At 44.7% G+C, this 26,652-nt stretch overlaps 1 long non-coding RNA gene across 1 annotated transcript in view; it reads right to left on the bottom strand.

The window, feature by feature from the left end:
- LOC138854900 (uncharacterized) overlaps positions 1 to 26,652 on the bottom strand; it is a 74,907-nt gene that overhangs the window by 33,085 nt on the left and 15,170 nt on the right. Inside the window, exon 2 of the long non-coding RNA XR_011394058.1 lies at positions 12,207 to 12,242. This is a non-coding gene — a long non-coding RNA (uncharacterized lncRNA). The remainder of the gene's footprint in view (positions 1 to 12,206; positions 12,243 to 26,652) is intronic.

Genomic DNA, 26,652 nt, shown 5'->3' with positions numbered 1-26,652 from the left:
AGAAGACCGCAGACAGAATATAGTCTAGGTGGCCAAAGACTGCAAACCTCACTCAAGGAAAAAGATCTTGGGGTGAGTATAATACCGAGCATATCTCCTGAGGCGCACATCAATCTGATAACTTCTGCAACATACGGGCGTCTGGCAAACCTGTGAATAGCGTTCCGATACCTCAGTAAGGATTCGTTCAAGACTCTGTATGCAGCACCAGTTTGGAATCCACACCTGGTCAAGCACGTCAAAAAATCAGAGAAAGTGCAAAGGTTTGCAACGAGACTAGTCCCAGAGCTAAGGGGATTGTCCTACGAAGAAAGGTTAAAAGAAGTCGGCCTTACGACACTGGAGGACAGGAGGGCCAGGAGAAACATGATACCGACATATATAAAATACTGCAAGGAATTTGCAAGGTGGACAAAGACAGGATGTTCCAGAGATGGGACACAAACAAGGGGTCACAATTGGAAGTTGAAGACTCCTATAAGTCAAAGGGACGTTAAGAATTATTATTATTATTATTATTATTATCAAGGGGAAGCGCTAAACCCGGAGGATTATACAGCGCCTGGGGGGGGATGTGGAAGGCATTCAGGCTTAATTCGGGGAACTGGAGCACAGATGTAATTACCTAAATCAAGAGCCCCTCACCAACATCAAGGAACCTTCCTTGAGGGGGGGGGGGGACGTTAAGAAGTATTTCTTTAGTCCTAGAGTTGTCAGGAAGTGGAATAGCCTAGAAAGTGATGTTATGGGGGCAGGAACCATACATAGTTTTAAGACAAGGTGTGATAAAGCTCATGGAGCAGGGAGAGGACCCAGTAGCAATCAGTGAAGAGGTGGGGCCAGGAGCTATGACTCGACCCCTTCAACCACAAATAGGTGAGTACACACACATGAGATTAGTGCAAAAGCTAGAGGATCAGGTAGGTATAACTGAAAAGGCACTGCAATGGATCAGGAAATACTTGACAGGAAGGCAACAACGAGTCATGGTACGTGACGAGGTGTCTGAGTGGGCGTCTAGGACCGATGCTGTTTCTGATATATGTAAATGACATGACGGAAGGGACTGATTCAGAAGTGTCCTTATTTGCAGACGATGTGAAGTTAATGAGGAGAATTCAATCGGATGAGGACCAGGCAGGACTACAAATGGACCTGGATAGGCTGCAAGCCTGGTCCAGCAACTGGCTCCTGGAGTTTAACCCCACCAAGCGTAAAGTCATGAAGAATGGGGAAAGGCAAAGAAGACCACAAACAGAGTACAGGCTAAGGGGCCAAAGACTGCAAACTTCACTTAAGGAAAAGGAACCTGGGATAAGTATAATACTGAACACATCTCCTGATGCGCACATCAACCAAATAACTGCAGCAGCATATGGGCGCCTAGCAAACCTAAGTATAGCGTTTCTACATCTCAGTAAGGAATCGTTCAAGACTCTATATACCCTTTACGTCAGACCCATGCTGGAGTATGCAGCACCAGTATGGAACCCACACCTGGTCAAGCACATCAAGAAATTAGAGAAAGTGCAAAGGTTTGCAAGAACATTACTCCCGGAGCTAAGGGGTATGTCTAACGAGGAGAGGTTAAGGGAAATCAACCTAACAACAATGGAGGACAGGAGGGATAGGGGGTACATGATAACGACATATGAAATACCGAGAGGAATTGACAAGGTTTACAGGGACAGGATGTTTCAGAGATAGGACACAGCAACAAAGGGTCACTACTGGAAACTGAAGACTCAGATGAGTCACGGGGATGTTAGGGAGTACTTCCGTCACAGGGTCGTCAGGAAGTGGAACAGTCTGGAAAGTGATGTAGTGGAGGCAGGATCCATACATAGCTTTAAGAAGAGTTATGATAAAGCTCATGGAGCAGGGAGTGTGTGGACCTAGTAGCGATCAGTGAAGAGGCAGGGTCAGGAGCTATGAATCGACCCTTGCAACCACAATTAGGTACGCGCACGCACGCACACACGCACACGCACACACGCACACGCACACACGCACACACACGCACGCACACACACGCACGCACACACACACACACACACACACACACACACACACACAGGTATTAATGGCGCAGCCTCACCATAGATATACCCTCATCCTCCGGCAGAAATATACGAGCCCTCGACCTCTATATAAACAAGATGACGCGACCACTCGTCCGATTACCCTCCTGCTGACTAGGTCTTCCTACCAGTGGACTGGACCACTACGATCAGTAATCACCTCTACTTTCCTCCTTTCTGCTTTTCCTGTAAAAAAATCGAATACTTATACCTGAAGAAGCGATCACAATGAGCGATATATGGGAAAAATCTGTTTCACTGTTTACCATCAGCGCCAGTTTCCGTCTAGGACCTAAGATGATGAAGAAGAACATCACAGTTCGTCCTGGTGGGCAACAGAGACAGATAAGCTTGTTGATATATGCGACTCTATGGATCACCTAGCCTTGTCGAGTAGCAGCACCCAGATGGCTGTCAAGGGGGAGCACGCAGATGGCTGAAAGGAAGCCCTACGATGCTGAAAGAAAAGCCTTCAGATGGCTGAAGGGAAGCCCAGATGGCTGAGGTGTACGGATTAGCAAGTGGGTGTGAACACATTGCCACTTTTTTTTTTTTACACAGGGTTTGACAAGGTTAAGGATCCCTAGCTTTATTGACAGCTATTTACAGGTTAAGGATTCCTAACTTTATTGGCAAGCTAAGAGCTGTTACCTACATCAGCTCATTTGAAAGCATTTTTATTGTTATGAGACATACAAGTAGGGAACAGGATGAAGTTGGAGCCATCTGTGGGCCAGCATTTTCATTTGATCAACTGACTTTATCTCGTTGACATTATGCTGTACGAATGTGTTCCATACTCGAGTCATCCTGGGTATGTATGATCTCAGATGGAGTGAAGTTCTGGAGAAGGGTACAGCCAGAGTGAAGTTGCTGCTTTCTGTCCGTCTTGTGGCATAAAAGCTTGTTTCACGCTGTCCTCGAGGTGGATCCAAGTGTGGTATTTTGACAATATTGGCCTTGTACATAACAGTAAGGCCACCCACATCCCTCCTATGTTGAAGGCTCTGCTGAAATGACAGATCTATCCAGGATGGGTCCAGGCGAGAGATGAGACGTCTTGCTCTGTTCTCTACTCTGTCAAGCAGTCGCAGATGAGAGGGGGGCCAGGCAAACCAAGAAAGTGGAGCATACTCAAGGTGTGAGCGTACTTGTGCCTCGTACAGGATCTTGCAACCCCTACTGTCAAGCAGATGCGAGATACGGCGAAGTGCTGTAAGCTTCCTGGCTGCCTTGTATGCAAGATTTACAACGTGGTTCTTCATGATTAGTTTGGAGTCAAATTTCACCCCGAGGATATCAACTTCTTCTCCAGGTGCCAACATCCTCCCATTCATCCTTACTACTGCACCAGCATTACCATCATGGTGCCTAGAGACGATCATCATTTGCGCTTTCTCAGGTGCAAATGTTACTTGCCATCTATTTCCCCAAGCTGATATAGCTCTCAGCTGGTGATTGATGTAGCTTACAGCAGCTGGCATTTCTTCTCTTGGATAAGTGAATGTCAGTGTACAGTCGTCTGCATATGCATGTGATTCTGGGATGAGATGAAGAAGGTCGTTGAAGTAGACATTCCATAACAATGGACCCAGCACGCTTCCTTGTGGAACACTTGCCCCAATAGGATGTCTTGCTGATTCCATTCCATTGAGAACTACACTTAGAGATCTACCATGAAGGTAATCACTGAGGAGACATAGCGTAGAGCCTGCAATTCCCAGTGCTTGAAGTTTTGCTAAGAGGCCCTGGTGCCACACCCGGTCGAAAGCGCCAGCAATGTCAAGTGCTACCACACAGCTGACTTTGGATTCATCCAGTGACTGGTGCCACTTAGTGGAGAGGTTTAACAACAGATCAGCAGCAGAGTAACCTTTCCTGGATCAGGAACTTGCATTTTGGTAGCAAAGTGTTCAGCAAAGAGGTCCGCCTTCTCTTGACTACGTGCAGTGGGCCGACTAGCTGGAAGTGTTGCCTTCTCACTATCACTTAATAAAAACTGTTTATGCTATCCACTTTTCCACTAAAGGAAGATGTTACACGAGGTTCATCTCACCTATTTTGTACCACAATGACTGTAATCATCGGTAATTCTGGAGATACCCGAGTACAGCCGTCGAGAAGTTTGTGCGCGCAGTTTATCCGTCAAAACTATTATACTTCACATTTAATGTGGAAAACTGATGAATCCTTCTGATGCCAGTCCGGGGGCCCTGGCGCGGGAATAATGATGATCCTCTAACCACCCACAGGTTATCCCTATATGCTAGACAAGTTAACATCTGTTAATTCTACATTAACCTCTTGAAGATTGATCTACCTCGGATACACCAACGCATTCTTGCACCACTAGTGATACGCGTGCAGATTCCAGAGTTTCCTGGCGTTGTGTAGCCATCACGTTACCAGACGTATACCCGATCAGGGACCGGGCCCAGCGGCCAGGTCGCAGACCAGGCTTCTTGGTGGATCAAGACATGATTAACCAGGCTCTCACTGCTGGCCGCACGCAGTCCAACATACGAACCATAGCCCGGCTGGTTAGGAACTGACTTGAACTGTTTTTAAGTTCCCTCTTGACGACAGCCAGAGGTTTGTTGGTAATCAGCCCTCCCTTACAAGCGGACCTTTGTTCTTAATTTGCTTATTCGTGGTTTATATATATATATATATATAGTGCCTGCACTCTGAAGGAGGGGTGTTAATGTTGCAGTTTAAAAACTGTAGTGTAAAGCACCCTTCTGGCAAGACAGTGATGGAGTGAATGATGGTGAAAGTTTTTCTTTTTCGGGCCACCCTGCCTTGGTGGGAATCGGCCAGTGTGATAATAAAAAAAAAAAATAAATATATATATATATATATATATATATATATATATATATATATATATATATATATATATATATATATATATATATATATATATATGGAGGAGGAGTGTTAATGTTGCAGTTATATAACTGTAGAGTAAGCGCGCCTGTGGCAAGACAATGATGGAGTGAATGATGGAAGTTGTTCTTTATCGAGCCACCCTACCTTGGTGGGAGACGGCCAATGTGTTTATATATATATATATATATATATATATATATATATATATATATAAATATATATATATATATACATATATATATATATATATATATATGTGTGTGTGTGTGTGTGTGTGTGTGTGTGTGTTTATATATATATATATATATATATATATATATATATATATATATATATATATATATATATATATATATATATATATATATGTTAGCACAGGTTTATGGAACCTAGCTGGAATACTGCTGTACATTAACATCCCCATTCAAGGCAGGTGAAATTGCAGAACTAGAGAATGTACAGAGAACCTTTAGTGCACGTATAGGCTCCATCAAACACCTTAACTACTGGGAGCGCCTGGAAGCACTTGACTTGTACTCAATAGAGCGCAAGCGAGAGAGATATATCATAATCTACACCTGGAAGATTCTGGAGGGACGGGCCCCTAATATGCACACGGCAATCACTCCATACGAAAGCAAAAGACTTGGCAGGCGATGCAACATACCCCCAGTGAAAAGTAGGGGCGTCACTGGTACACTACGAGAAAACGCAGTAAGTGTCCGGGGCCCAAGACTGTTCAACAGCCTCCCACCAGCAATAAGGGGCATAACGGGAAGACCCCTGGTTGTCTTCAAGAGGGAGCTGGACAGATACCTAAAGACGGTGCCGGATCAGCCTGGCTGTGGTTCGTATGTTGGATTGCGTGCGGCCAGCAGTAACAGCCTCGTTGATCAGTCCCTGATCCACCGGGAGGCCTGGTCGTGGACCGGGCCGGGGGGGCGTTGATGCCCAGAATGCCCTCCAGGTAGACTCCAGGTAGGATTTGCCTAAGAAAGTTTTCATAGTAAAATATTGACAAGTTAGATAATGCGCTACGTAATGCTCACGCATCAAAGACAAAGTTAATTTCTCGGAAATTCTATCAATTCTTTGCCTCAAATTAAACAATCGGAAATTGTATTCAATATAGCAGAAATTACTGAGTTAATTTGGGCGAATACATGCAATAATAATCTCATGATCAAGTGTTGCTCTCTGATATTCAGCAGTGTCTTTTTAATGAGGCTGAGGCCAGTGGCTGTAAATCAGATACAACATTATCTACCTATCATAGACACACTCCATCTCTAATTGGACCCACTCCAAACATGTTGGTCTGACTCCACCCCCTCGCCCGCCCCGCCTGGCTCCACCTCCTCGCCCTGCCCCACATGGCTCCGTCCCCTCGCCCCGCCCCACCTGACTCCACCCCCTCGCCCCGCCTGGCTCCTCCACCTCGCCCCGCTCCGCCCCCCCTGGCTCCACCCTCTCACCCCGCCCCACATGGCTCTACCCCCTCGTCCCGTCCCGCTGGCTCAACCCCGCTCGACCCGCTCCTCCCAACTCCGCCCACTCGCCCCTCCCCTCCTGACTCCACCCCGTTGCCCTGCCCCTCCTGGGTCAACCTCCTCGCCCCGCCCCGCTGGTTCCACCTGCTAGCCCCGCTCCAAACGGTCCCATCCCCGCGCCACGCCCCACCCAGCCTGGCTCCACACCCCGCCCCGCTGGATCCATCTCCGCGCCCCGCCCCACCACCTCCGCCCCACCTGGCTAGCTCCACCTCCTCATCCCGCCCCGCTGGCTCCGACCCCTTGCCCCGCCCCCGTCTAGCAGGTTACGCCCCCATCGCCCAGCCCAGCCGGCTCCTACCCCTCACCCGTCTAGCAGGTTTCGACCCCCTCGCCCCACCCCAGTCTAGCAGGTTTTGCCCTTTTTGCCTCTCACTCCCTCGCCCCGCCTGGCCGGTTCCGTCCCCTCGCCCCGCCCCGGCTGTCTGGTTCTTACCCCCTTGCCCCGCCCCGCGACCTCCGCCCTCTAGCCCCGTCGACTCCGCTCATTCACCGTGAGAAATGGTATAGTGATACCGCTGGCTTTGCCCTTTTCGCCCCACCGGCTCCGTCCGCCTTGCCTCACCGGATCCGTCCGCCTTGGCCCGCTGGCTCTACCCGCCTCACCCCGCCGGCTCCGTCCGCTTTGGCCCGCCGGCTCCGCCCGCCTCGCCCCGCCGGCTCCGTCTGCTTCGCCCCGCTTCGATATCTCAGCCTTCCCCTTTGCACTGCAGACTCTGCCATACCCTCGCACCCATGAGAAGCACTAAAGTTCAACCGAGAATGAAACATCGCACAAGAGAGCTTTCAGCTTTACTATCCTTGCCTCAAACAAGTACATAACACTGGTCCACACATTTAAAAAAAATTGTACTTCGGAGAAAAGGCATTATACTTTAAGGTTACGGGAGTGCTGAAGATAATTATGTCCATAATAACAATCGACTGGCTAAACTTTATATACACATTTTGTGTATATGAATACAGAAATGGTTATAACTGACCATAATATTTAAAGGGGGAGGACAGGTAAGCCAGCGGAAGGCCTAGGTCAGATGTCCTAAAGCTGGTTAAGACCCGCATTAGGAAACATTTGTCACGTTTCCTGACGAACCTTACCTGTATATGAATACATCAGTAACATACCTGTATAGTGAGTTCACGGCAGATGCGAAAGTCAATTCTCCACAAACAAACAAAATATCTGTATTATTCACGAAATTATAAGGAATCAAATTTGGCTGAAAAAATGTTAATGCCAAAAGAAACACAACAAATTTGACACATTCGTACAGTATGACTTCCAGGAATGAACGGATATAATTCAGTTATTAGGGCGATGTAATACCTGAACTCCGAGTGAATCGTTTTTTGTCATTAGGGTTGCAAAAAATATATTCATATCAAAGTTGCACACTTGATGGTCCATTAAATAAAAGTCTGTCCCCCATTCCCCCTACCCCCCCCCCCCCCCCAAAAAAAAGACCTACTAATGAGAAATATAGGAAATTTAATATATTTCTTAAACAATATTCATTGTGGGTTTGAATCAGGAGCCTGTAACCCGTAGTTTATTTACCTTCCTCCCTTCCCAAGTTAAGGATAACAACTGGCCTGAGTCATATCGTCAATTTGCAAATTTAAGCATCATTTCCATATCCAATGACCCAAAATTAATAGAGTGACTAGTTTTATTTCAGAAGCATTTTGGCTGTAGACCAATCTAGAAAGAAGTGATAGTTCTCAGTAGATAGCCTCTATGCGGACTTTCAAGACCTCTATTGTCTTTCCCATGTACAACAGAAAACTGAAGAATCAGACATAAGTGCAACATCTGGGGAGTCTTTATTTGTAGACGTTTCGCCATCCACTGGCTCTATAAATTTAAATTCAAGGACATAGGAAGTGAAGGACATAGGAAGAAATGGAAAGACTGTAGAACTATATACAAAAGACGAGGTAATCAGTCCCGCAGCCTTGGAGCTGGTGATAAGCACCGCAGTCTACAAATCAAGATACCCAGATGTTGATGAATTAGACACATGTGCAACTCTTGGGTATCCTTATTAAGGAAACGTTTCGCCACACAGTGGCTTCATCAGTCCATACACAGGAGAAACTTGAAGAACAGGAGGAGAATGAGGTAATCAGTCCCTCAACCTTGAGTCGATGTGGTTAGCCCATCAATCTTGAATAGAATACGGTATATGAGCGGAGAAGCAGCTTATAAACCGTAGGCAGAAGAGGTGCAGCAGTTGTAGGTGTGTCACATTTGCCCAATGTGGAAGTAGGTCGTGCCCAAGGGCTAGGCAAGCAAAGAATTCCCAAGTATTAAGATCCCAAGAAGTTGCAGTGTCTGACAGGATTGTAGATGAATGGTTCACAGAACCGACACGTTGATGAATTAGACACATGTGCAACTCTTGGGTATCTTTAAAGATACCCAAGATATCTTTAAAGATACCCAAGATATCTTTAAAGATACCCAAGAGTTGCACATGTGTCTAATTCATCAACGTGTCGGTTCTGTGAACCATTCATCTACTACCCAGATGTTGCATATATGTGTAATTCGTCATTTTGTTGGTATATTATACCATTCATATATGTACAATTAAAAACTGACTCTGCCCATTTGCGTTTGATTCATCCCCATTAAATTACTAACACAAAACTTGACTGTCGTGGTCATCTTGGTACGCTCTGTGGTTGTACAAGAATGGTATACAATACCGACAAGATGAAATTGAGACACATGTGCAACATCTGGGTATCTTTATTGTAGACGTTTCGCCATCCAGTGGCTTTATCAATACAAATTCCAGGACATAACTTGAAGACAGGAGAACTATGTACAGAAGATGAGGTAATCAGTCCCTCAACCTAGCAGTAGGTGCGAAGAGCACCATAGTATTGGAGATTCTGAAGCAGAAGCAAGGCGCCTGACGCTTATATAGTAACGTCAGGTGGAAATGGGACGGGTAGCAGACGAGGGCATAGTCACTGGTAGGCGGGATTCCCCAGTGGAAGTAGGTCCTACCCAAAGAGATGGGTTAGTTGTAGTAGTAGTTGTCGTAGTCGTGAAGGTTATGTACATGTCCCCAGAATCAAGATTCCATGATGTTGCAGTGTCTGACAGGTTGTACAAGAATGGTATATAATACCGACAAGATGAAATTGAGACACATGTGCAACATCTGGGTATCTTTATTGTAGACGTTTCGCCATCCAGTGGCTTTATCAATACAAATTCCAGGACATAACTTGAAGACAGGAGATGGATGGCGAAACGTCTACAATAAAGATACCCAGATGTTGCACATGTGTCTCAATTTCACGCTCTGTGGTATTTCCTGAGCGACACACAAGTCTCTTCACAAGATGCATATATGTCCATAAATTATAGTGCACAAGACTACGTGCAAAGGCATCTTCCTCTCTCAAAAAAGTGAGTGAAGAGAGTCATTCAATTTGGCATGGCTGGCTGTCTGCCGAAATTGAAGTTAATGAATGTTTGATAATAGTGTTGACGGAGCAAGACGCGGGCCCTAAGGCACCTCTTGTAAGAGTGTAGGTCACCCAGGACACTTGTGGCAACACTTGCGAGAGTGTAGGTCACCCAAGAAACTTGTGTCAACACCTGCAAGCCTGTAGGTCACCCAAGACGCTTGGAAGTGTCAGTCTTCAAACACAATTAAGGCATCTCTGTAATTCCACAGGAATCAAGATCCCTACCTGTCATTCCATAGAAATGACAGGTGGTAGAAATCAGTGCCGCAGTAGTACAAATCACCTATCACTGACTAAATTGTCTAAAAACAGTTAGCCCTATTAAATTAGCTTAGGAGTCACTTAACATCGATAATATTGATAGAAGTTGCCTAACCTCGATTATATTAACTAATATCAGTCGCCTAGCCTAGATTATATTAACTAATATCAGTCGCCTAGCCTAGATTACATTATATGGTTGAACAATGTGTTTCTGCAGTGAATCAAAGCTCGTTTTATATAAGCAACTGACCACGAAGCAAGCATGAAGGATGGAAGTGATCCAAGTGTCACTACCTTACATCTATATGACAGTATCCAAGTGTCACTGTCTTATATCTATATGACAGTGTCCAAGTGTCACTGTCTTACATCCAATGACTGTAGCCAAGTGTCACTGTCTTACATCCATATGACTGTATCCAAGTGTCACTATCTTACATCCATATGACTGCATCCAAGTGTCACTGTCTTACATCCATATGACTGTATCCAAGTGTCACTGTCTTACATCCATATGATTGTATCCAAGTGTCACTGTCTTACATCCATATGCTACTGCCTTATAAAGCTTGCCTGAATTTCCACACGTGTACCACTGCACTATGATAACATAAGAAAGGAAGAACACTGCAGCAGGCCTGTTGGCCCATACTAGGCAGGTCCTTTACAATTCATCCCACTAACAAAACATTTGCCCGATCCAATTTTCAATGCTATACATGTATACATGGTATATTCCCACACTTGTACCACTACACTATGATGGTACATTCACACACCTGTACCACCGCGCTATGATGGTACATTCACACACCTGTACCACCGCACTATGATGGTACATTCACACACCTGTACCACTACACCATGACGGTACATTCCACAACACTAGAGTATCCTCACGTCAGCAGCGTGTCATCGTGGCTCATGGGTACATGGGTGTACATTACCACCTGACCCATGCTCGAGCCATGGGTACATGTGTGTATGAATTGTTACTTCTCCAACTTAGGTTCAAATCATGGGGTACGTGTGTGTATGTGAACTCTCACTCAGTAAAACCCAGGTTCGCGTCCCTATAATTGCTTATGTAGGTAGAAATTTGTGCAACGTGTACAACAAGCACATTTAATACGGGAAGACATTGCTGATAAATACTGCAGATTTAATGGATGAGCAATAAAAAAAAGTCTGTGCGAGTTGTTTTACATTTAAATTTACATACACATAAACTTTATTCATTTATGAAATCAAAATGATTTTTATTTTGGTTCAAGAGTAGTTTAGATTGTTACAGATGTATAGCAGCACATGTATAAACATAGGTTAACCCAGTAGAGTCAAAGACAGTTACTTACTTCTGCTAAGTACTCAACGATAACATGTAGTACGTTACTGACATGTCGTGGGAGGTTAATGATATGTAGTTGGAGGCTACTAACATGTCATGGAAAACTACAGACATGTGGGCGACTACAGACATGTGGGCGACTATAGACATGTGGGAGACTATAGACATGTGGGAGACTACAGACATGTCTTGAGAGACTACTTACAATATACAGCACAGTGACAACTTTTCTTGATTAAATCTGTATACATCAAAAGTGTGCTGCTAACCTACTCTGCTCTACAGTGGTTGTTGATGACAAGCAGAACGGGGAAAGTGGGGAAGAGGGTAGGAAGGGTTGCGGAGTAAAGGGAGTGAGGATGCCTTTGATGTTTCGCCCCCTCCCCCACTCGGTAATAATGCTGGTTCAATATTCATTGAAACGTCGATAAATATATATTATCCTGGATTATTAACCCTCAGCAATTATTCCTTTTGGGTTATCATGGATTATTAAGCCTACGGCATTAATGTTAGTTATCATAGATCATTAACCCTCTGGGATTACTAATACTAAGGGTGATGATGGGTTAGGTTACGTACCTTAATGGCTGTGCGAGCAGGCTGACGAGACTCAAACTGTGGACGAAATAAGATAAACACACTTACATTTGTATATACAATTCCTTTATGTATAGGAGCATGTTCAACCATTATTATTGGGAAGCGTTAATCCCGAAGGAATCGTATACAGCACCTGGGAAATGAGATGTCTGATCCAAGGAAGGAAAGGCTACCACTAATTCCTCTGATGAAGGTCCTCTTCACCAGTATCAAGGCTGGTGAAGAGCACGTACACACCAAGGATTGTTAACACTTCATCCAGGCATCAGGCGACAAAATATAAAAGTTATACATGAGGTACGTGAAAAGGGAGATCGCTCTCTTTCTCTCTGCAGCCATTAAACACAGTAAGAATTTCTGCCGTGTGAGTTTCGTGGTTGATTATAAAGAAAATACAATACATCAAGGAATATTTAGGTATTTCCACAACACTGCAATGCAACAACACAGCCTTCGCTCACTAAGTTATTCTTACCAAGAGCAATCAACACTGCTGGCTTTTATATGGCGAAAAACTTAAAAAGATAAGATTTATTCATGTTCACTGCATATGGTACTGCACATTTTCCTAATGGTAGCAATGGTAAGGAATAATGTAGATAATGTTTCTAACATGGAGACTAAAAGTGCAGTTTATAAACTGCAAAAGAAATTATTATGAATTGGATAAGTAACTTTCATATCTGGAAGGCCTTGAAAAGAAGTGGGAGGAATGTGAAAACAGTCAAAGCGATTAAAATCAATATGCAAAATCAGATATATCACAGATTTCAATGAGTGAAAACTGAAAACCCAACCATTATCAACAATGAATTTGATGGAGGTCTTGACCAGAGTCAACGATAGATTGCTACATCTTTAAAGTGGTCTTGCTTGATCACCAATTACTGGAGTTAGAAACAAAAGGTTAACCAGATATCTTGAAAAGTCTGAATGAGTTCAGGACTAAGTATCATCAATACAGACTGAATTAGTTGACCTTTAAAATGGCCATAGACGTTGTAATTTCAGACTCAATGTCAGAAGCACTCGGCCTAAACTATATAAATGTTTCTAATAATATTGTAGAATACAACTGAAATTATGTAAAATGTTTGAAAATGACTAGATACTTATAAATTTTATTTGGATACCATTTCATGTTAACATCTAAAGACATGAGAGAGCTGATGAATTGACAGACAGTCCAAAAAACACAGACTGCAGGTTTGGAAAAACATTGCAACAAATTACAAAAAAAAAATACCAATTAAAAATATAGACGATGTTTTCAACGAGAAGATTGTGTAGTCAAGAGGGAATTTGTTTAGAATTACAATAAGGTTGCATTAGATTATTATTATTATAATCAAAAAGGAGCGCTAAGCCACAAGGAGGGTTGCATTAGAGAAACATTTGTTTATTAAAGCAAAGATGGAGTTAGAATATTGGAGACGGTGGAGACCAGAATTGGTTTAGGTTACAGGCATATGTGGCAGGTTGTTGTAGCAACTCCGAGAGAGCGAAGACAATGTGAAGTGTGTGGAGAGAAGAAACAACACTCCAGCTTTAAAAAACAGGTTAGAAAAGTACACAAGTGCGAGTTGGACCTGCTTAGCTTGGACCAGTAGGCCTGCTTCTTTATGTTCTTATACCTTTGAATGTTGCAGAATGCAAGATTATAGAATTAATACTAGACATGAATGAACAGTTTATACATGTTGCAACTGAGGTTGGCAACATTTTTTAAAAGCAGGAAGAATTTGTTGATATAAGATAATTTGTAAAAGTGGTGTTACCTGTATATGAGGATACTAAGTGTAAATGTAGCAATACATGTCTACTGCAACAACCAAAGACAGATAATATAGCTAGTGGCGTTTCAACTATTTGAGCAGATATTATATTCACTCACATGATGAGTGCTGCTGACCAATGTTCACTCACATGATGAGTGCTGCTGACCAATGTTCACTCACATGATGAGTGCTGCTGACCAATGTTCACTTACAGGATGAGTGCTGCTGACCAATGTTCACTTACAGGATGAGTGCTGCTGACCAATGTTCACTTACAGGATGAGTGCTGCTGACCAATGTTCACTCACATGATGAGTGCTGCTGACCAATGTTCACTCACATGATGAGTGCTGCTGACCAATGTTCACTCACATGATGAGTGCTGCTGACCAATGTTCACTCACATGATGAGTGCTGCTGACCAATGTTCACTTACAGGATGAGTGCTGCTGACCAATGTTCACTCACATGATGAGTGCTGCTGACCAATGTTCACTCACATGATGAGTGCTGCTGACCAATGTTCACTTACAGGATGAGTGCTGCTGACCAATGTTCACTTACAGGATGAGTGCTGCTGACCAATGTTCACTTACAGGATGAGTGCTGCTGACCAATGTTCACTCACATGATGAGTGCTGCTGACCAATGTTCACTTACAGGATGAGTGCTGCTGACCAATGTTCACTTACAGGATGAGTGCTGCTGACCAATGTTCACTCACAGGATGAGTGCTGCTGACCAATGTTCACTTACAGGATGAGTGCTGCTGACCAATGTTCACTTACAGGATGAGTGCTGCTGACCAATGTTCACTCACAGGATGAGTGCTGCTGACCAATGTTCACTTACAGGATGAGTGCTGCTGACCAATGTTCACTTACAGGATGAGTGCTGCTGACCAATGTTCACTTACAGGATGAGTGCTGCTGACCAATGTTCACTTACAGGATGAGTGCTGCTGACCAATGTTCACTTACAGGATGAGTGCTGCTGACCAATGTTCACTTACAGGATGAGTGCTGCTGACCAATGTTCACTTACAGGATGAGTGCTGCTGACCAATGTTCACTTACAGGATGAGTGCTGCTGACCAATGTTCACTTACAGGATGAGTGCTGCTGACCAATGTTCACTTACAGGATGAGTGCTGCTGACCAATGTTCACTTACAGGATGAGTGCTGCTGACCAATGTTCACTTACAGGATGAGTGCTGCTGACCAATGTTCACTTACAGGATGAGTGCTGCTGACCAATGTTCACTTACAGGATGAGTGCTGCTGACCAATGTTCACTTACAGGATGAGTGCTGCTGACCAATGTTCACTTACAGGATGAGTGCTGCTGACCAATGTTCACTTACAGGATGAGTGCTGCTGACCAATGTTCACTCACAGGATGAGTGCTGCTGACCAATGTTCACTTACAGGATGAGTGCTGCTGATCAATGTTCACTCACAGGATGAGTGCTGCTGACCAATGTTCACTCACAGGATGAGTGCTGCTGACCAATGTTCACTTACAGGATGAGTGCTGCTGACCAATGTTCACTTACAGGATGAGTGCTGCTGACCAATGTTCAGTCACAGGATGAGTGCTGCTGACCAATGTTCACTCACAGGATGAGTGCTGCTGACCAATGTTCACTCACAGGATGAGTGCTGCTGACCAATGTTCACTCACATGATGAGTGCTGCTGACCAATGTTCACTCACATGATGAGTGCTGCTGACCAATGTTCACTCACAGGATGAGTGCTGTTGACCAATGTTCACTCACAGGATGAGTGCTGTTGACCAATGTTCAGTCACAGGATGAGTGCTGTTGACCAATGTTCAGTCACAGGATGAGTGCTGCTGACCAATGTTCACTCACATGATGAGTGCTGCTGACCAATGTTCACTCACAGGATGAGTGCTGTTGACCAATGTTCACTCACAGGATGAGTGCTGTTGACCAATGTTCAGTCACAGGATGAGTGCTGTTGACCAATGTTCAGTCACAGGATGAGTGCTGTTGACCAATGTTCAGTCACAGGATGAGTGCTGTTGACCAATGTTCAGTCACAGGATGAGTGCTGCTGACTAATATCCTCGACGCAAAAATCTATATAATGTTGCAATAAATATATAATTATTAACGGCATATATAATGATGGTAGATCAGTGGATTCGACCTACGCTATCAAAAAAAATCAAACAATGCGACTTACTTCTCCTGGGGGTCCTCAATACACTTAAAAAATTGAGATGAATATTATACGAAAAAAATGAGATTAATATATAACAAAAAAAAAAAAAGGTAGGAAATCGCCGGAAATAAAATTTTAGCTTTTACATGAGTATTTCGTCGGTAACTAACAACTGGAAATTCCCTTTGAATCTGCCGACACACACAAGTTGTAAGATATTCCAATTACACAAAATTAGTAACGAAATTCGTAATGGTCCATTTGAGAGCGATAATTGTGTATATTGCGTCTCAGACGACGGTCGAAGACTGTGTCAAAAGACAACTTAGATTAAAAAATAAGAACAATAGCTAATTTAATATATCTATATCTATATCCACACACACAGTTAGGAAGTATTTCTTCAGTCACAGAGTTGTCAGGCAGTGGAATAGTCTGGGAAGTGATGTAGTGGAGGCAGGATCCGTACATAGCTTTAGGAAGAGGTATGATAAAGCTCACTGAGCAGGAAGAGTAACCTAGTAGCGACCATTGAAGAGGCGGGACAGAAGCTATGAATCGACCCCTGCAACCACAATTAGGTGAGTACACACAAGCACCACAGGCAAGAAGAACGAGCCTATGGTTCATTTAGAGGTGAATCGAGGCAAAAGATGAATGCGCAAGAGCGTTGAAGAAATACATAAAGCAAGAAAAGGAAGGCAAGCAGAAGAGCCAACAATGCATACGCATTGGTAAGAAGAGAGGCTTAACGACAATATGAGAAAGACACAGCATCGAAAGATAAATGTGAGCCAAATTTGCTATACAGTCTCATCGGAAAGAAGACAACTGTCAAGGACTAAGTAATGCGGCTTCATGAAGGAAGGAAGCTCACAAGAAATGACCAGAAGTCTATGAAAATCCGAACAAAAGATTTAAAGAGATATTCTCAACAGAATCAGATACTTTGCCAGAGTCAAAGAAGGAGCGTGTAAAGAAAGCCTTCCGGACACATTACACACAATAGAAGAGACGAAACTGCTAAGCGAGCTAGATACCTTGTAGGCAATGGGACCAGAAAATATACGAGTTGTTATGATTAAGGGAGCAGAAGTAATGTGTAAGTCACTATCCACGATATTCAACAGGTCATTTGAAACAGAGCGGCTGCCAGAGGCCTGGAAAACAGCGAATGTTGTTTTAATTTGAAAAAAAGTGGGTCAAACAAGTAGCATTAAACTTCAGATCGGTGTCACTAACATGTATAGCATATATGATTATGGATATCAGGGAAATAGTAGTGGAGCACCTGGAAAGCAGCGGATTAAACAGCCAGCACGGTTTTTAGAGATGATAAATCCTATCTCGCAGAGAGGGGGATGATTAGTCCGCATATTTTGGACTGTAAAAAGGCGTTCGATACAGTACCGCACAAAAGACTGGGACAAAAGCTAGAGCAGCAAGCAAGAATGACAGGGACGGCACTACAGTGGATCAAGGAATGCTTAACAGGAATTAAACACGTCATTATCCGGGAAGAGGTCTCCTAATGGACAAATGTCACTACTGGGACTCCACAAGGGTCAGTAGTGCGACCAGGAGTCTCTTGTGTACGTAAACAATATTACGGAGAAGAGAGAGAGATCCCTGTTTTCAGATGTGAAACTAATGAAAAGAATACAGACAGAAGCAGAGTAGGAAAGACTACAAACGGACCTAAAACTACAGGATTGGTCTGATGATTGGCTACAATAATTTAACCCAGAATATGTAGTTATGAAAATTAGGGAAAGGCAAGGACGACCAGAAACAGTACGGATTTGGGGGACAAGGCTGCAAACCTTCCTGGAAGAGGACGTCTGGGTGACCATAGATCCGAGCTTATCGCTTGAGGAACGTATCAACTGAATAGCTGCAGTAGCAAACCTAAGACTAACAAATTGAAGAACAGCTTTCAGGAACCTTCACACAAAGTTATTAACGACACTATATACATTTGTGAGGCCCGTCTTAAAAGTATACAGCACGACATCCGATAAGGCGTGTCAAGAGGCTGGAAAAAAGCGCAAAGGTCTGCAGTAAGATTAGTCCCAGAGCTAAGAGGTATAAGCTATGAGAGGCTAAAGGAGATAACCATGATGGCATAAGAGGACGAAAGGATCAGAGGTGACATGATTACGACGTACAATATGCCGAGATGATTTGGCAGGGTGGAAAGAGTAACTGTTCAAGAGTGAACCCAGTAGCGGCCAGCTAAGAGGCTGGGTCAGGAGCACAGAATCGACACCTGCAATCACAAATAGGAGAGTCCACACCCACGCGCGCGGGCGGGCGAGAGAGAGAGAGAGAGAGAGAGAGAGAGAGAGAGAGAGAGAGAGAGAGAGAGAGAGAGAGAGAGAGAGAGAGAGAGAGAGAGAGAGAGAGAGAGAGCGAGCACGCACACACACATAACATCAGAAAGGAGGAACACTGCAATAGGCCTGCTGGCCCATACTAGGCAGGTCCTTCACAAACAGAATAAACTAACAAAAAACGCCACCCAAGCAATAAGCTTTGAAAATTCTATTCACTCAGGTGCAAGTCCCACTCAAATCCAACCCCTCTCACTCATGTATACATACAAGATGTATCCCTGTTTGCAGACGACGTAAAATTAATCCTTGTTTCCCAGAACCAAGTCAAGCAGGTTATTTACCCTTGTAGGTTCTGTCACAAACTGCTTCAAAAAACAATCCTGAACTACTTCTAAGAAGTCGTTAGATTCTGAATTCTCAGTCAAGAAATTCCAATCAGACTAGAATTACTACGTTATCGTGCATTGTGGCCTTAATTTCCTCCCATAGTAGTCTCATTTGGTCCCTATCTAAGTTTGGGGGACGGTATATCACACCTAAAATCTATTTTTTCGTGCCCCTCTGAAAATTCTATTCAGACAGACTCGGTATGTGTTTCAGACTTTATACCCGTTTTAATGCAACAATTTAAACTATCACGGACATAAAGTGCCACCCCACCCCCGTTCCCGATACTTCTGTTTACTTGCTGAATGTGACATTCAGCAGGCATGTCCCTATTTTTCATATTAAACCACGTCTCAGCTATGGTAAAAACATCACTGTTACCCGCACTTGCAGCTAATCTCAATTCGTCCATCTTATTTCTCGCACTACGACTGTTAGTATAATATATTTTCAGAAACCCTCCCTTCTCTTTTCTCTTCCTGCTGATTTCTGTTCCTCAACTATGCCTGTTACTCCCCTTGTCACCTAATGCCACTGGCTTTCCTATATTCACCAATAACTACCTCATTCTGCCTATAACTGGTTTCCTTAAAACTCACACTATCGCTATACTCAGAATACATTGATTTTCCACAAAAACCCATACCACTATCTATTTCTAGTTTAAAGACCTAACAGCTTCCTCCACTGCGTTGGCCAGTGCTCCCACCCCTAACCTAGATAAGTGAACATCATCCCTGGCATACATGTTATTTCTGCCACAGAAGAGGCCCCAGCTGTCTATGAATGTTACTGCCTTTTCCTTACAGTGTTTGTCCAGCCAGCAATTGACGCCAATTACCCTGGACAACCATTCATTTCCAACTCCTCTCCTGGGCAAAATGCCACATATCACAGGGTTCCTACCCTTCTTCCTAATTATCTCTATCGCTGTCCTATACCTGCTAATCAGGTCTTCACTCCTACGTCTGCCAACATCGTTCCCTCCCCCATTGCCATTCATGATATCGTCCAGACGGCTAACAATATCCCTCATCTCAGCCCCAGGAAAACATACCCTCTGCCTCCTTTTCCTGTCCCTAACACAAAAGCCCTATCCATAAATTTCACCTGACTGTCCCCAACTAAAACAATGTTTTTACCTTCACTGGCGGAGTTCGTAGTGACGTTCTCGATGGTCTTCGTTGGGGTTTAAAGGGATGTCGACTCACCTTTCTTTTCCTTGGCGTCGTTTGTCGTGACGTTCCCTATACTCGACTCACATTCATCGGATAGCACGGAGAATGCGTTCAATGTTTCCACAACAGTTTCCACAGCAGTCTCTTTCTTCTTCATCGTTTCTACCGCTCTATTCGTCTTCTTGATCATCAATTTCGATCCGTGCTGCCCGGACACTGCCCAAATTCCCTTCTCGATCTGAGGACTCACAACAGGAGGACTACTACGAATCCTCTTTGTTTTCCTCAGTCAATCGCCGTATCTCAAGCTTCGCTATCCTGAATTCCTCCTTAAGCTGCAGGTAAAGTTGCTCATTGGAGGGCATCTTGGTTCAGTCCACAGGGAGCACACTAGACACATCCTCACTGAGCTATGTACAGGTCACCGCGCACGCACGCACACACACACACACACACACACACACACACACACACACACACACACACACACACAATCACTATCCTGCAATAAACCGAAAGTGAATTACTTCATAAAAAATAATGATTCACCTGTTCAATATTACTAAAGAAGTTTATTACGAGTCACCAAGTGATATGTCAAGGGTAGGTACCCATGACTAATCAGTGAACGGTCTGACGCGGTCTCTTGCTTGTGTAATTATCAAAGATTTTCCAGATGGAACTTAATTCTTTGCAAATGACCAGTGCACTCATACGTCAGTATGAATGTGTTCCATTAGACATCATGTTACACTTGAGTCATTACCTCCAGGAAAAGGTCAGTGCCTGACCTCTGACGTTGAGGGCCTCAGGGTGAGGGCCTCAAGGGAAGGGGGACAAGGACTTCAGAGGGAGCGGTAAGGGTTTCAGGGGGAGGGGTAAGGACTTCAGGGGAAAGGGTAAGGACTTCAAAGGAAGGGGTAAGGGCTTGTCGAGGGGGTGGGTTTCCTGGGGAGGTAGTAAGGAATTCAAGGGGAAGGGAAGGTTTCAGAGGGAGGGCTAGAGTTTCAAGGGGAAGGGGGGTTGAGGGCCTCATGGTGGGGGGGGTTGAGGGCCTCATGGTGAGGGGGGGTTGGGGGCCTCATGGTGAGGGGAGGTTGAGGGCCTCATGGTGAGGGGGGGTTGAGGGCCTCATGGTGAGGGGGGGTTGAGGGCCTCATGGTGAGGGGGGGGTTGAGGGCCTCATGGTGAGGGGGGGGTTGAGCGCCTCATGTGCAAAGGGAAGAGACCCTCAGGGGTGGACGACTTTAAGAAAGAAGCTACAAGGATTCAGTGGAAGGAGTTGAGGCCATCAGAGGGAAGAGATGTGTTCCTCATGAGCAAGAAGGGAGCAGAGCTCCAGGAGAGGAGTGTGGACCTCAAGGGAAGGAGTGTGAACCTCAGGGAGAGAAGTGTGAACCTCGGGGGGAGGAGTGTGAACCTCAAGAGTGTGAGCCTCAAGGGGAGGAGTGTGGACCTCAGGGGAAGGACTGTGGACCTCGGGGAGGTGTGTGAACCTCAGGGGGAGGAGTGTGAACCTCAGGGGAAGGAGTGTGGTCCTAAGGGGTAGGAGTCTGAATCTCAAGGGGAGTGTGGTCCAAAGGGGAAGGAGTGTGGACCTCAGTGAAGGAGGTTGAACCTCAGGTGAAGAAGGTTGAACCTCAGGTGAAGGAGTGTGAACCTCAGAGGAATGAGTGTGAACCTCAGGGGAAGGAATGTGAACCTCAGGGGAAGGAGTGTGGTCCTCAGGGGAAGGAGTGTGGTCCTCAGGGGAAGGAGTGTGGTCCTCAGGGGAAGGAGTGTGGATCTCAGGGAAAACATAAGAAGGAACACTGCAGAAGGTCTACTGACCCATGTGAGGTAGGTCCAATTCTCCTACCGGCTTAAGCCAACGCCCTAACCTAGTCAGGTCAGGTCACATTCACATAAGGAAGGAGCACGGTATCTGACCTAATAGCACAAGCTAGTCAAGTCCAACTCACACCCACCCACACAAACTCATGTATTTATCTAACCTATTTTTAAAACTGCACAACGTCTTAACTTCTATGACGGTACTCGGGAGTCTGTTCCACTCATCCACAACTCTATCACCAAACCAGTGCTTTCCTATATCCTTCCTGAATCTCAATTTTTCCAACTTAAAACCAATGCTGCGAATCCTGTCTTGGCTAGATATTTTTAGACGCTATTTACATCCCCTTTATTTATTCTTGTTTTCCATCTATACACCTCAATCATATCCCCCCTAATTCTACGCTTTTCTAGAGAGTGCAGATTCAGGGCCCTCAGTTTATCATCATAGGTAAGATTTCTGATGGTATAAACCTTGGTAATAAATACCGACAAGTTGGTTTAGAAAGACACGTAAGCAAACACTAACATATTTATTAGAAAACGTTTCGGTCCTGGGACCGTGATCAAGGTCCCAGGACCGAAACGTTTTCTAATAAATATGTTATAGTGTTTGCTTACGTGTCTTTCTAAACCAAGATTTCTGATACATGGGATCAACTTTGTCATCCTCCTTTATACGTTTTCTAGTGCATTTATATCCATTCTGTAATACGGTGACCAGAACTGTGAAGCATAATCTAAATTAGGCCTAACCAAAGATATACAACGTTGAAGAACAACCTGAGGACTTCTATTATTTATTCTTCTTGATATGAAGCCAAGCATTTTGTTAGCTTTATTGCGAACACTTATGCACTGTTGTCTTGGCTTCAGATTACTGCTAACCAGAACTCTTAAATCCTTTTCGCAATCAGTAATATTAAGATCTACATTTAGTTGATATGTGGCATGGTTATTTTCCTGTTCAACATTTAGAACTTTGCATTTGTTTATATTAAACTGCATCTGCCACTTCTCATAGCACTGTATCAGTCGATTCAAATCATCCTGGAGTGCTCTAATGTCCTCATTAAAATGAACTGGATGGCCTATTTTGGTGTCATCAGCAAATTTGCTTATGTCACTATTTATTCCTTCATCTATGTCGTTTATATAAATTGTGAACAAGGGGCCCAACACTGACCCCTGCGGAACACCGCTTGTGACGTGCCCCCATTATGATTTCTCCCCAATTATGCAAACTCTCTGCTGCCTATTTGTTAACCATGCCTCTACCCAGGAAAAAATTTCTCTTATTCCGTGTGCCGTAAATTTCTTCAATAGCCTCTGATGTGGAACTCTATCGAAAGCCTTACTGAAGTCCATATACACGTTATCATATTCAATACCATGATCTACCTCCTCAAATACCTTAGTGAAAAAAGTTAGTGAATTCTTAAGACAGTAACGCCCCTTTGTAAAACCGTGCTGAGATTCATTAATCAATTTATGCTTTTCACGATGGCTACGAATTGCCTCGGTGTAAACCTCAGTGAGAGTGTGAACCTCAGGGGAAGGAGTGTGAACCTCAGGGGAAGGAGTGTGAACCTCAGGGGAGGAGTGTAGACCTCAGGAGGAGGAGTGTGGGCCTCAGGGGGAGTGTGTGTGGTCCACAGGAGTGTGGACCTCAGGGGGAGTGTGTGGACCTCAGGGGGAGTGTGTGGACCTCAGGGGGAGAAGTGTGAACCTACCTCAGGGGAAGGAGTGTGGACCTCATGGGAAGGAGTGTGGACCTCAGGGGGAGGAGTGTGAACCTCAGGTGAAGGAGTGTGGTCCTCAGGTGGAGGAGTGTGGACCTCAGGGGGAGAGTGTGGACCTCAGGAGGAGTGTGAACGTCAGGTGAAGGAGTGTGAACCTTAGGTGAAGGAGTGTGAACTTCAAATGAAGGAGTGTGAACCTCAAGTGAAGCAGTGTGAACCTCAGGTGAAGGAGTATGAACCTCAAGTGAAGGAGTGTGAACCTCAGATGAAGGAGTGTGAACCTCAGGTGAAGGAGTGTGGTCCTCAGGGGGAGGTGTGTGGTCCTCAGGGGAAGGAGTGTGAACCTCAGGTGAAGGAGTGTGAATCTCAGGGGGAGGAGTGTGAACCTCAGGGGGAGGAGTGTAGATCTCATGGGAAGGAGTGTGGATCTCAGGTGAAGGAGTGTGAACCACAGGTGAAGGAGTGTGAACCACAGGTGAAGGAGTGTGGTCCTCAGGTGAAGGAGTGTGGTCCTCAGGTGAAGGAGTGTGGTCCTCAGGGGGAGGAGTGTGAACCTCAGGAGTGTGAACCTCAGGTGTAGGAGTGTGGTCCTCAGGGGGAGGAGTGTGGACCTCACGTGAAGGAGTGTGAAAGTCAGGTGAAGGAGTGTGGTCCTCAGGGGTGTTGTCCTCAGGGGGAGGAATGTGAACCTCAGGTGAAGGAGTGTGAACTTCAGGTGGAGTATGAACCTCAGGTGAAGGAGTGTGAACCTCAGATGAAAGAGTGTGGTCCTCAGGTGGAGGGTAAACCTCAGGTGAAGGAGTGTGAACCTCAGGTGAAGGAGTGTGGTCCTCAGGTGAAGGAATGTGGTCCTCAGGTGAAGGAGTGTGTTCCTCAGGTGAAGGAGTGTGACCCTCAAGTGAAGGAGTGTGAACCTCAGGGGGAGTATTGTGAACCTCAGGTGAAGGAGTGTGAAAATCAGGTGAAGTAATGTGAACCTCAGGTGAAGGAGTGTGGCCCTCAGGGGGAGGAGTGTGAACCTCAGAAGTGTGGTCCTCAGGGGAAGGAGTGTGAATCTCAGGGAGGGAGTGTGAACGTCAGGGGGAGGAGTGTGAACGTCAGGAGGAGGAGTAAGAACCTCAGGTGAAGGAGTGTGGTCCTCAGGTGAAGGAGTGTGGACCTCTGGGGAAGGATCAACGACCTCAGGAAGCAGGTGTTTGGACCTGGGGAGAGCCATCTGGACTTAGAAACCACTCCTAGTAACCTCTGCTGCAAGTCTTTAAGGCCTATAGACTGCACATACTCGTAGCTTATTAACGCTGGCATTCACCTGTACATTAATACCGAGAATACTTCAGTCTTTAAAATAAGGATTACAGAAACTTCTTAAGTGCATATATGCACAACCGTACACTCTTGTGGGTATATACGAACCTCTGTGTTTACACACCTCCGGGGTTATATTCACAGATTACACACCTCTCGGTGTTTATACTGAGATACACATATGTAAGTGCTTATATGCAGATACATGTGTAAAAACATGAGCACATCTATCTGTGTGTACCTATGCACTTTAAACATCTGTCTACATGCCGAGATAAAAACAAAAACTGTGTATACACGCTGAGATACACAGACCTTTTTGTATAAACGCGGAGGTACACTTCCAAACCATACCACGGGCGGGGTTAGAACCTGCGATCAGAGTCTGGAGTTTTGACTCTCTGATCGCGGGTTCTAACCCCGCCCGTGGTATGTTTTTTTTTTGCAATCGTGTCTTTACGATTTCGTGAGCCAGGTACACTCCTATTTATATACATTCAGATGCACAGGTCTGTGTATATACTGAAACACACACCTGTAGGTGTATATATCTTGTTCTTCAACATATGACTACTGCTTCTAGCGACCATTGGTGCTGTTAAGATCTATCCTCAACGACCATTTTTGCTGGCGACTCTTGGCTCCAGCGACCGATGCCCACAGTGCCCACTGGTTTTAGCAACCGCAGGTAGCAGGTGATGGAGTGGGGGAGAAGAGAGGGGAGGAAGGAACTGGGGAGGAGAGGATGGAGGAAGAGGGGAAGGAGGGGGAAGGAGTGATAGAGGGTGGTGACCGCTCACCATCCTCTGCTAGTGAGTGATGGTGACTGCCCGCTAGAAGACACCGCCCTGCAGTCACCATGTATACCCTCGCCGTCTCCTCTGCCCATCTTGTTATTCTCCATTGTTCTCTCTGGGTTTTCCTGATGACACTGAATAATTTAGCCTTCAAGAACATCTGCTATTAGTATTATATTCATAGGGAAACGTTAAACCCATAGGGGTCATGCAGATCATCTGCTTTAGCCTTCCTACTACTTTTCAGGAGTGGTTTCGCCTTGATCCAAGGAATTAGAACTTTCCTCTCCTCCTTCGGGTCAAACATGATTATTTTCCACTCCCCAGTCGCCGTATGACCCCCTTTGGGTCTTGTGTTTCTCCATGAATATGAAACTAATATATTCGTGATCTTCACTAGAAATGTTTAGACGATTGAACCCCTCTGCTCTGTACTAATTTTTACGGTCTTGGTTTCATTTTCAACTCGTTTGTTTTCTTCCTGCCATTTTCTTAATACCGTACTTTCTGCTTCGATTCCTCTTTTGAATAATTATTCTTTATCAAACTTGAGTTTTCGTGTTTTTCATCTACGGCTGATTTGCTTGCATTTATTGTTTACTATGTTCAACTCATTTCTTCCACCTCCTTTTCTTTTAATTCTTCCTCCTCTTGTTATAACTATTCTTCAATTCTTCCTCCTCTTTCTCTTCCTATTTTTCACTTCCTCCTGCTCTTCCTTCGTCCTTGTGCGCCTCCACCATCATCCTGGGACCTCGACAGTTATCTTTGGAAAACTCGTAATTATCCCTGATGTAATGAGCCACCTGCTGCTTGAGAACTCGTAACCTGTTCTGCCTACCGCTCCAGAGATTTCAATGCTAAATAAAGTAATCAT

Source organism: Cherax quadricarinatus, chromosome 73 (genome assembly GCF_038502225.1).
Source record: "Cherax quadricarinatus isolate ZL_2023a chromosome 73, ASM3850222v1, whole genome shotgun sequence".
In the NCBI taxonomy this organism is placed as follows: domain Eukaryota; kingdom Metazoa; phylum Arthropoda; class Malacostraca; order Decapoda; family Parastacidae; genus Cherax; species Cherax quadricarinatus.
This window is presented reverse-complemented; position numbering and strand designations above follow the sequence as displayed.